The following is a 13,279-nucleotide window of genomic DNA, read 5'->3' as shown; positions in this document are numbered from 1 at the left end:
AAGGAGGATAACCTCTTTTGAACTGGACTGGGCTTTGTGCCAGTAAGAAGACAGTTCAAGGGAGTTCCTAGGCAAGGAACCCAGGCAAACAGAAACACCCCTTATTAAGAGTATCAGGTGCTTCTGAGAGGTGCAGTCTCAACCTTGAACTTTAGCAGATACACCTGGGAAGAATGCCAGAATGGGCTATGTTTCATCAGTGGCCAGTGCAGTAAAAGGATGGTGTTGACTTCAACTGGGGTTGGATGCAAAGATGAAGTCAGTAAGTAAAACCTGAAACCCCTGATCAGTGTGTGTATAGCAAAGTCAAGTTGAAAATTGTAACATGATGATGCATTTTTAAGTGTTTTGTACCTCCCAATGTAGCAGAAGAATTTTGCTCTCTAACCTAAGTGTTTTTGCTAGGAAAACTGTCAAGGAAAGTTGTTGAATAAGAAGTAATAGAGAAAAGGCTATGGTCTTATTGTAAGATCCCTACTTTTAGATGAAAAGCTTGCAGGCTCCTGGTAGGTACTGGGGTTTGAATAGCAGCAACCTTAATTGAATTTTCTATGTTTTAGGCACTATGCTAAGGGCATTGCATGAATTATCTTATTTACTCATAACTATGAGTAGTTGTATTTCTATTTGATATAAGAAGGAAATAAGGCATAAAGCAATGAAATATTAGACTAAAATCCCAAATATTTTCATGGCAGAGACTGGATCAACAGCAAGATACATCTCTTTCCAGATCCTGTGTGCTGAAATGATATCCTACACTGTGTGCTGGGGAACCGTGCCATCTGTGAGTCACTCCGATTTGCTTTGGTATAAAAACCCACCCAGAAGCTAGATGCACACCATTGTGAATAACATTTAGTCCACATAGTAGTGAGAATCTCCTCTTGACCCATAAGCTCTAACCATAGATAATTTGCAGAACAACAACAAAGAATAAAGTAAATATAACATTAGACTTAAAGGGGGAAAAAAAACCCAAAAACCTAAAATCACCAATAAAGCAATGCAAGTATAGTATTTGCAATTTGGTTTTTAAAATTGTTATTATTCCCATGTATGTGAAAATATATGAAGTATAGAGTAATACATGGGAAAGAAAATGTTTAATAGCAAACCTTCAAAAGACTCCTTTCTTTTGCCAGGTGACATTCCTTAAAAAGAAAGAAGGCAGCCCTATCTGGTTTGGCTCAGTGGATAGAGCATCAGCCTGTGGACTGAAGGGTCCCGGGTTCAATTCCGGTCAGGGGCACATGCCTGGGTTGCGGACTCGATCCCCAGTAGGGGGCATGCAGGAGGCAGCCAATCAATGATTCTCTCTCATCATTGATGTTTCTATCTCTCTCCCTCTCCCTTCCTCTCTAAAATTAATAAAAATATTTAAAAAAGAAGGCAGGTAGCCCCATGAAGTTTTCTTGTAAACATGTCACAAAATCAGACCCCCTGGTGTTTTAATACCCTCCTGGGTATTAATTTATAAAGATGACTGGATGATATAGAAAGATCAATGCCATTGAAAAAAGTTTAATGTTTCTTATAGTTTCCATAGGAATAAGAGGCTCACCATACAGGGCAAGAGCAGGTTTTGGTCAGGAAACAAAAATAGTGTGAGGGGAGGCCAGAGGCCATGACCTTTATTGAAGTTTATACAGGAAAGACAATGCAGGCAGGGTAAATATTTTAGGATTGGGTGGTTTGAATAATAATAATTTGGGGCTGTAAGGGTGGTCTCCAGTTGCCTGGTGCCTGGCCCTGTGATGATTGACTTGGATCTTGCTTCCTGGGTGTAGAAGTCAGCTAGAGGAGGCAAGGATCTGAATTGCTTAGTTTGTATATCAAGGAATGCTCTAGACTGAGTCCCTGGCTATCTCTAAGAATTGGCTAGCTTACTGGGGACAGGAAAGTTTGTGTAAATTGTCAAAATAGCATAATATACAGAATATATATATATATATATATATATATATATATATATATATATATACAATTGCCTCTACAGGGGCCAGCAATGACCTATGAGTTAAGAATGTTTTTTTCATTTTTAAGTGTTGTAAAAATAGAATACAAAGACTACTAAAGACTATATGTGGCCCACAAAGTCTAAAATATTTACTGTCTGGCCTTTACAGAAAAAAAAAATCCCAACCCTGGCTTATTATAACCAAACTTCAAATCTATGGATGTATGGTGAAAAATAACTTTGCTAGAAACAATGATGTTGGAAATGAAAACTGTCCTGCTACATCGGGAGGTACAAAACACCAAAAAATGCATGATCATGTTACAGTTTTCAACTCCACTCAACTATACACATTGATCAAATGTTTCAAGTTTTACTTACTAAGTTCACTTATGGCTTTCTGTGGAAAATGCCATCAAAGAAATGTACCTATCAGAATATAAAATGTAGATAGTCCATGACCAAAACATCTCCCTTCTCTAAGGATGTGATCACATATGGAGCTTAGAGACTTTTCATGGTGATCAGGACCAGCGAATGCTCTAATGTGACAAGAAAAGTCTTGGGGGACTGTGTTTGGGATTTTATCCCTAACTCTGCTTTGCCAGTGCTCAAATTAATTGTAACCTTGATATTGTTAGTAAAGCTTACTGGGTAAGATCATTGAATTTCTAACTTTTTACTGATCTAGTCTTTGATATTACCTCATAAAGAGTTTATGTTCTATCATTTTCATATTGAAAATGTAATGGTGTGATATTTTTATGGAAACTCTAGAGTGAGAAAGAAAAATGACAAACCTGAGCACTTAGGATTATGTTATAAACTTAATGTTTGTGAAACCCTAAAATTTCTATGTCTAAGCCTTAACTCTCACAGTGACAGTATTTGGAGGTGGGACCTATGGGAGATCAAGTTTAGAAGTGATCATGAGGGTGGGGCCCTCATAATGAGATTAGTGTCCTTTTAAGAGGAGGCAGCAGAGAGTGTGCTCTGTATCTCTCTTCACCATCTGAGGACATAGAAAAAAGGTGGCTTTCTATAAGCTACAAAGTGAGTTCTCACCAGAAGCCAAGTGTGCTGGAACCCATATCTCAGACTTCTGGCCTCCAGAACTGTGAGAAAATACATTTCTGTTGTTTAGACACCCGTCTATAGGATTTTGTTATGGCAGCCCATGCTGACTAACCAAGACAGATTTCATCCAGGATACTCCTGCTGGTATATGGACATGGACGGGCCTTTGAGATGACTATGCTGGTGCTGGTGCAGAGATAATGCATGATGATAATGTTGACTAGAATTGCATCAGCCAAATGAACACTGAACAAATGAAGATAGATGATGTACACTTTGAAATAATTGGTATTTTTTCCTCTGACTTCATAAATTAGGTAGAAATTAGGTCCTCAGTGACTGATGTCAACCTAGGAGGCAAAGAGCCATCAGCCTTAGATATCAGAGAAAGACATATTGTGGTTAACACTAGATAATCCTGAACAATTTTGTGTAGACCTTGGTGCTGGTGATTATTATTTCTTTAAAAAAAATGCTGACAGGTAATCATCACGTATGTTAAACTGTAATTTTCCTGATGCAACATTAAAGGTTTCTTAGTGTTGATACCATTGTAATTAGCTAGTTATTAATAACTAGAGGCCTGGTGCACGAATTCGTGCACAGTTGGAATATCTCCGCCTGGACAGCAATCAGGGCCAATCAGGGCCATCTTGCCCAGTCCCAACTGGGGCCATTTGGGGCCAGTGACCAGGGAGGGACCACTGAAGGGACTGCGGGGAGGGGGGTCCAGGGTGTGTCTGGCCCCGTCTCATCCAGTCTTGTCTGGCTGGACCCCAGCAACGAGCTAAACTACCGGTTGGGGCATCTGCCCCCTGGTGGTCAGTGCATATCATAGAGACCGGTTGGTCAACTGCTCAGCATAATATATATATATATATATATATATATATATATATATATATATATATATATGAAAGGATCAAAAGGGGAGGCCAGGCCAGGCATTATAAGCATGGCCAGCAAAGCAGCTTCACCAGCAAGCTGCAACTGTACCCTCCCCAGGGAACCGCCAGTCCATTCCTTGCAGACCACTGGAGGAAGAGGGGTACGACTAAGGGGAGAAGATGGACACATGTGAAGTGAATTGGGATGACCTAGGAAGGGTGCCTGTCAGTCAAACCTGGGAACAGAGATCATTGGCCAGAGGGGGTGGGGCCACTACAAGCCCATGAAAATTTGGGGAATGCATAATCACAAAACAAAGGAATTCTTCCTTCTCTTGGCTCATGGGGTTCTCTGGTTCTTCTTTTGTTATCCCATGTTCTCTTCATAGCCATGTGGCCATGCCCCACAAGCAATGGACTGATGGAACCGGGAACACAAATTAAATTAGCTGGATGCTCGATTGGGCTGTGCCTCAGTTTGGACTGGAAACATTGTTCCTGGCTTTCATTCTGGCCCTATGGAAGACACAGCTGGACTAAAGGAAATAGGACTTTGGAAACTCAGCATTTGATTCCATAGAAATACAGCTTTCTACAATATCTCATTCTTCAGCGCCAGTCACAGAAAATTTCTTTTCTCGTGACATATGTTTCTACAGTACTTCCATTGATGAGTAAATCACCCTGCCCAGCAAGTATGTGACATGTACTAGAGCCTAGAATCATGGTCTTACTGTGGTAAGATTTTACAATGGGCACAGCTTGCCTTGTAGATCGCCCCTGGCTGTAGCCAGGAAGCCTAGGAAGTTGAAGCGGAGATCGTTTATGATACAAACCACAAAAGGAGCTACAGACTGGTCACACCTGGCTTATTCCCAGGTTAAGATAAGGGAGTGATATGTACCAAGTTACAAAATCACAACAAATTTTAGAACTAAATACCATATTTGATTTAAAGGAGTAGACTACCATTTTTCTGATTGTTAACGCCTTTACTTCTCATCAGTACAGATTTTAATGTTGGTGTTCTACTGGAGTTGTTATGCACACTTCCAGTGTAAAAGCATTCGCTCTGCTCACAGATCCAGCAGCTGGAGCTCAGCCTTGATACATCCCAGCAGCTGCTTTCAGAATTGTTGAAGCCAGACTCCTTTCCCCTCTCCTGCTGCTCTCCTCCTGTTGATGCCTTGTTATCTTTTCTGCAAAAGCTGCTATGCAACTCTCCGTAAATAATCCATTTATGGTGAGGCTTCCACTTACCTTTTCTTCAGCTGCCTTCTTTTGTTTCTTCTCCTTCCCCAGTGACACCTAGTGGTCTTATATTTACTTCCATTTTGTTTTCCAAAAAGGTATCTTCATCTTGCAGAAACCACTATTATTTCCCAGCACCCACCCACTTCTTGTTACTATATTTAGCACAGCATTAGTGTCTTACTTGAGGTAAACATGGGACTCCAAGTGTGACCTCCTGCTTTTTGGGTCCTCGTTCAACCACTGAGCTGGGCCATTGCTTTACTTTCAAGACTGCTATTTGGGCCGAAACCGGTTTGGCTCAGTGGATAGAGCGTCGGCCTGCTGACTGAGGGGTCCCGGGTTCGATTCCGGTCAAGGGCATGTACCTGGGTTGCGGGCACATCCCCAGTGGGAGATGTGCAGGAGGCAGCTGATCGATGTTTCTAACTCTCTATCTCTCTCCCTTCCTCTCTGTAAAACATCAATAAAATATATATTTTTAAAAAAGAGTACTATTTGGAAAGTCTTGCAATCAAATTGTCCCTAAGCAGCAAGCTGCTAGGTCTACTCATCACACTTCCACAGATTTACTCAGTAAGGAGACAAGCATACTAAATGTTTTAGACAGTTCATAACTTCTGGTAGAGCAGACAGCATGAACTTCATGCTACCATTAAACTTTCTTGCCCCTCAAGTACTATAGGGAAGATTCTAAATGGTCCCAGGTGAATTCTGAGCACTGTCCTAATCTATGTTCCAAGGTTAGCAAGCCCCCAATCTCCTTAGGGGCTGCTAAAAAAGCTTGCCCAAACTGTGTTCCAAAGGAGAATATCTATTACTCTGGGATGTAAGAAAGTCTTCTCTGAAAACAAAGTACTATCTTGCTATATCTCCTTATACAAACATTCATAAATAGACCATAAATGCCTAGCTATGTAGAAATGTGAGGGATTCATGAAGAATTGTCTTTGGACAGCAATTTCTGAATGGTTCCGCAATCATGGAGAAAGGACTCAGCTAGCATGTAAAGAATAAATGAACATATGGAAAATCAGGATCCATTCCATCTGAGGACCCTGATATAACTCTCAGTTGAATTCAGTCCAAATTGCTGCCTCACATATTGTGAGTAAATAATAAACTAATGTTTTGGGATGATTTGTTATACAATATTTGATAACTGAAACAATATGTTGGGTTAAGAATCATAAAAAATTATCTCAAAGCACAGCTGGCTACTTTTAAAAATAGTTATAGGTTGTTTGGTACAAAATAATCCTATATAATAAAAGGGTAATATGCAAATTGTTCCCTCGGGAATTCGACTGACCTTGAGTTCGACCGCTCGCTATGATGTGCATTGACCACCAGGGGGCGGTGGGGAACAAAGGAAGGCCTCGGCCGGCAACCAGCAGCTGGGGGAAGGAAGGCCCTGGATGGCAGCCAGAAGGTCCTGATTGGCCCTGATCGCCATCCAGGCCTAGGGACCTTACCTGTGCAAGAATTTCATGCACCAGGCCTCTAGTTATTAATACAATCCTAAAATAATTTTTGGTTCAAAAGTTATTTGGGAAGAAATCTATTTCTGTACATAAAATATTTTATATTCTGATTAATCAATGGGTCTTTAATGTTAGTGGTTATATTCTAGCTTTAAAAACTTTTCATAGATATCACTTTTATTTTTCAATATTTTTTTCCATTAGAATTTCAGAAAGGGAGAACTGGTATTAGAATGTTCCTACCAAGCCTATGTAAATAATTATTAATAGCACCTGCACTTGTTTGATATTGACCTGGTGAGTCCAACTGTGAGTTTTTCTTTTGATTTGTGTGGAATGAGGCGGAATACTTGATTTTTGTCATTATGAAAAGTGTTCTTTTCATCTGTGCAACAACCATCCATTGTTCATGGTCAGTTACAGTAAAATGAAGTATTAATAGCTACAAGACCCTGTTCTGCCCCATTGGTTTTCCCTTTGCTGAACTTCCCCTCAGTTATGCTCTCACAATTTTAGCCTGCTTACTGTTACTTAGTGACATAAAGTTGTCACCTTTTCCTGAAATGTTATCCTTTAATAAAACTGTATGCCAGGCTTTCTTTTCTTTTTTCATATATATATATATATATATATATATATATATATATATATATTAGTTTATTTTAGAAAGAGAGGAAGGAGAGGGAGAGAGAGATAGAAACATCTATGAGAAGGAAACATCAACATCCATTATCTGCCTCCAGCACAACCCCTACTGGGGATTGAATCCTAACCAGGCATGTGCCCTTACCAGGAATTCAACCAGTGACTGCTTTGTGCATGGGTTGATGCTCAACCACTGAGCCACACTGGCTGGCTAGGCTTTCTTTCTTTTCTTTTTTTTTAAATTATAAATTGAATTCTATCTTTGAGCTTTTTATCTTCTTATTAACTTTTTTGGGGATAACAGTAGTTAACAACATTATGTAAATTTTAGGTGTACAACATTATAATATAACATCTCTATACTTTACTGTGTGGTTACCAATAGAGAATATAGTAAAAGTCTAGTCTCCTGTCATAACATAATTGACCCCCTTCAAAGCCTTCTTTTTCTATCTTTCTTTAATCTTTTCTGTACCTTAGCTCTGGTCAAATATCATTGTATCAGGAAATCACCCTTTGACCACCAGCTTCACCTCCATCACTCCCAACTATAATTTAGTCTTTTCTTTTTTTTCCACAGCATTTAATCACCAATAACAGACACTATTTTAAAAAAATACTTTTTATGTTTTATCTCATTACCTGTCTTTCTTCAAAAGAGCATGGGTTTTAATTTCATTCACTGTAAGTTTCTTAATGCTTATTTCTAATGCATAGCATTAAAAAATGCTTGTTGAGTAAGTGAATACATAAATTAATGGTGTACAATCAGACCCTGATTTATAAAGGAAATCACCAACACCACAGTGGCTTCTGATAGTTTTATTTATGACATTGACCAGGGGTTCTGATTCATGTCTTCGCATTTCAGCAGCTGATGAAGCCTTCAACATCAGACACGTTGTTTGCCAATGGGGATTAAACAAAGTTTATACTGGTTATTAAATCCTCCCATACAGAAATGGTAAACAGAAAATTTAGTCCAATTTCATTGTCCACAGGCAGGTAGGTTGTGCTACTATGTGCCGAAAGGAGATGGGCTATGATAATATCAGAGATGGTATTTGTATTGGATGGTTAGGGATGGCCCCTCGGAGAGAGTCACATTTGAGCTAAGCCCTGATTTCTTTCTGGAGGCCGACAACACCCATGTTGTAAAACATGAAGTAGATCCCAGTTCTATGTTGTGCCAAGCCAGCTCAGTCAAGGGTTCACAAGCCAGAGTGAGGGCGGCAAATGGATGAAGAAAGGACAGACAGAGAGAATAAGCTGGGTCTAGGTGAATCTTCCTGTGCCTGGCTGAGGCCACAGAGAGAGATCAAGAAGCAACCTGAGCCTTTATTTTATAGCCACAGGTAAACAAGGTAGTGGTCACCATAGTTACAATGTTCTTGTGAGTTTCACTTGTTTTGGTAGCACTTGCTGCACCTCCCACAGCCCATTAGCTACCTAGGAAGGATCTAGGGAGCGTCATAAGGTCAAGCCTAATTATGCTAAGAGGACTGTACCCTCTAAGCTGGGACTTGTTTGTGGCTTTGCCAACAGGTCAGACTGAGGCTTAGCCCTATAGCTGTACCCTACACTATGTGATCTGTCAAACATGAATACAGCTGTCCTTATGTCCTGGTGTGGCTGTATTAAATGAGATCATTTATGTGGAACACTTCGCACAGTGTCTGGACATTGGTAAATGCTCAAAATCCTACCTGTCATTACCATTATCACTGTCATTTAAAATTACTTCAAATCGAAAGGCAAGTCTTCCTTAAAACAATGAAATATGAAAGTGTATCTAAAGGGCATTGATCAGTGCTAAGTAGATTTTTTTCATAAAATGATCATCCATGGTTGTAAGACCAACTCATAAGAGGTAATTTTTGAATCATATCAGGTGGAAGCACAAGGCTACTACCCACTGATTGTCATGTGAGGTTAGCAATGCTCTTGAAATCAGAGCAATGGTGAGAGAGTACATGGAATATATTGAAGCACGTTAGTTCTCAAAGACCAAGCAACTAAGCCTTGCCAGAAATACAGGGTCAGATTTCTATTAATAATTTATGTTTTATAACCCACCAAGTACCAATGGTTGCCTGAGGTGATGGTAGTAAAATATTGCTCAGGAACAACAGTTAATGCTGGAGGTAGAGGAAGCCGAAAAAGTGTGATCTTTGATTAATTTGATGTGGATTACAAATTTTAAAAAAGATGGCATGCATGGGTATGTAATATACACTGAAATGTTTTGGGAAATATGGAAATATCAATAATTGTATAATGCCAAGTTATTGACTACCAGTGAGGAGAAATTGGAATTGAATTATGAGAGGGCATTATAGAATGAAAACCCTGTAATGATAGTTTGGAGAAAATTTTGATGGGATGCATTTACTGTAGAGAAAGATGATGAGTTTACATGCAAAAATAAGTAAATAGAAGAAAAAGTAAAACTCCCTATAGCATTCTGTGCTTCCTATATTGTTTTAACTTCAATAATCAACGTTTAAGATAATTAGGCATGTTGGTTAAACACATACTTCTCATTAATAGAATAATTACCATATATTTCCACAGTAAGGTAAGAGTGTATATCTTAATACCTGATTAAATATTCAAGGACATTAAATTGTTTAACTCATTGTAGCAAATCATGAGCATTGCTAGGATTTAGCTCATAGAATTACTAGAAAGCCTGGTAGAAGTATTGTATAAAAAAGAGTTAAGAAGGTAGAGGAATAAGATCCCATATGGTTGCTTATACTCATATGATACCAATTAGTGTTTTACTAACACTGAATATCAAGGAGCACAATGTGACTTACATTTCCATTTTGATTTAACACTTTTTATCTAGGTGTTTAGTTGTTCGTGGGTCTGAGAATTTATTTTGCCATTCATTGAGATCTCAGTTGTAGCTATAATAGTCCTGACTTATCTGAGTTTTTTCCACCTCAACTTTAAGAAAAAAAACCTACCATTCCTCCAGGCACTAAATTACTTTTAGTATTACAATTTCTAGTCCTTTGTCTCTCCTTGATCCTCTGACATTTTTTTCATGTCTCCTCTTGTAGTGCACTTAAGCAGAGCTATTTTGATTAAATAACTCCCCAGAGGAGTGAGATTATAATACAATAGTCTTCCAAACAGGTTATTCTTGAGCACATATTGCCATTATGCAGTGCAGCTATAAAATCAGTATTTCATAAATGCATGTTTCTATGAAATCTGCCAAGTAGATGAATATCTCTTTCATTGTTCCTGACATCATTGAATTATAAATAATAAAGTGAAACTCAAATTGTTTATTTGCAATGGAACAGCTCTGAGAAAAATCTCAGTTACCAATGATATAGTAACCTCTAGAAAAGACAGTAACTTTAAAATTACAGAGAACGCTATGTGAAATAATTTCCTTTAAATTGGGCAATTGCTCAGAATTGCCATAAATCAATTCTATAAATCCAATAGAGTTAAAAATGAGTGGTGAGTACATTTCTATTCAATCCTTTTTTTTTTTTTTAAGTTTCAATCTGCCTCAGTGTTTTGGAGTTAGGATGACATTAGATTGGCAAAACTGTCACTAATTAATTCGGTTTTACCAGCACAGAGCCATTCATTCCTTGTCAGGTCCTTTATTCTTCTGAGAAATTGGTTTGCACCTTTTTAAAAGAGCTCCTAGGGAATATACTCTTCTTTTTTATGTCAAAATATCACTATGATTATACACTTGGAAAATGTCATAAATTAAAGTAACACGTGGCACAATTTAATTAAATCTTCAGAACAGGACTTTTTAACTAAAATAAAGCCAAAATATATATATTTTTCAAAATATTTTTATGGAGTTTTGAGAGAGAGAGGAAGGGAGAGGTAGAGACAGAAACATGGATATGAGATCGAAGTATGGATTGGCTGCCGCCTGTACACCCCGTACTGAAGGTCAAGCCCACACCTCGGGTTCAAGGAATGGAACCAGCAACCTTTCTTTCAGTGCATGGGACAGCGCCCAACCAACTGAGCCACACTGGTCAGGGCCAATGATAACATTTTATTTGTGTGACAAATTATTAACCTTTTTACACTTCTCATGTAGTTAGCCTTTTAATAAAGACCATTCTATTTAACTCTTCAGCACATGAGAGGTCCACAAAGCCTGATTTCACTATTCAAGTTCCCTTTCTTAAAGCTGTCTTACTCTGCCTGCCTCAGAAACAATTATAAACTCCTGACAGAATAAAATATAAGCAAAGCTACAACATTTCAGTCTTGCAAGGTGAATACATTCTGGAGATTTAATGTAAAACTATGTGAGTATAATGAACAATAGTGTACTCTGCACTTGGAATTTGCTAATAAGGTAGATATATCTTAAGTGTTATCACACAAAGAAAGAAGAGGAAAGAAAGAAAGAAGAAAGAAAGAAAGAAAGAAAGAAAGAAAGAAAGAAAGAAAGAAAGAAAGAAAGAAAGAAAGAAAGAAAGAAAGAAAGAAAGGACTGAGATGATGACTGTTATTTAGCTTATGGTGCTGAATATTTTAAAACATATGTGTATCAAATGATCAAGTTGTATACCTTAAATGTATGCAATTTTTAACTGTCAATTATACTGGGAAAAAATTTCAAGTAAGCAAAACTGTTAATCAGTGACAAAAATATACCTCTTTGAGGACCCTATCACTCAGTAAACTGTTTTGTGATGTATATGTGTATTTTTTCTCAAAAAGTTTCTTTTTAAGAAAAAAAAAATCAGCAGTTTGTTTTTCAGTTGATTAATTTGAGCACAACCTGGTATTAACTTTTGGAGATTTAATACACTTGGGCAAGTGGTTAGGAACTTTGATTTGTTTATTTTATATCTCCTAGGATTAGGGCTAATAACACAAACCACAGAGAATGACAGCAGAGCGGTAGAGCTAATCAAAGAAATTAAAAACAAACAAACAAAAATCCTTCCTATTATTTGGGTATATAAGCTAAAAGTAAAATTTGAAAGTTTATTTTGCTTGCTATTTTCTTTTACTTAAAAGTAACAATGTAATCGTGATTAATGATCTGTGTAGTTTTTTTTTTTTTATAGAAGAATGTATTTATTAAATAACATTTCCAAACTGTTTCCAATTTAGGGAGGAGAAGGATGCAAAATATTCTGGTTTTCCCCCTGAAATATTTGCCAAGTACATTGAACTAAAAAACATTTGAAATGTACACTCTGTTTCTACAATATCTTGAGCTGTGATTGTATATTAAAATTAATAAGGTCAATAGTAAGGAAGAGAAACTAGTTCTTTCAAGAATAACATTCTTTATTTTTTGGTGGGAATATTCAAAGAAAAGACTGCTGAATCCTGATTCATCTCCACTGACAGGCCAATGCTGAAACCGATTTACTTCGCTTTCACCAATCCATCATGTTCCCTGTGATCGCGCTGCTTGTACGGTGTCTTTTAACTGGACCAAACAAGAATGCTGAAAAAGAGCATTTATGGTATATCTAAATTAATGAGACCAGGGGCAGAAAAGCAGCGCTGTGCCACTTGAGATATTTTTGTTCTCACAAGAGATAGAGGTGCTCATGAGGTCAAGAGCTCGTTTGGTTATAACTTCCAAGCATGTTCACAGTAAGAAAAAGTGTTCTATATGTTACCGTATTTCTTAAAATTCTTTCTCTTTTCTTCTTTTGTAGTATTCTATTTGTAGCACTCTTGAAAACACAATAGATGCAAAAAATATCAACTTTCACTTTTCTCTTGGCTGAATATAAAATTTCTGATCATTTCCACATATATCTCTTATTTTTTATTTTCCTGTCAGTCAGTATTGGTAAAATTCATAATAAAAATTTTGTGCATGATAGTATATGTTCTGAGTATGTTGCATACTTATTTTAAAATTAAAATGCTCCTTCTTACTAGTTTATTTTATACTAGCACTGAAAATATTGAGCAAAACAAAAAAACGTGTAGAGTATATTAAA

The sequence above is a fragment of the Myotis yumanensis genome, unplaced genomic scaffold, assembly GCF_028538775.1.
Source record: "Myotis yumanensis isolate MYYU_CA2020_CCGP unplaced genomic scaffold, mMyoYum1.0.hap1 SCAF_1, whole genome shotgun sequence".
NCBI classification, from domain to species: domain Eukaryota; kingdom Metazoa; phylum Chordata; class Mammalia; order Chiroptera; family Vespertilionidae; genus Myotis; species Myotis yumanensis.
The sequence above is the reverse complement of the archived record's forward strand: the minus strand, read 5'-3'. Positions refer to the sequence as shown.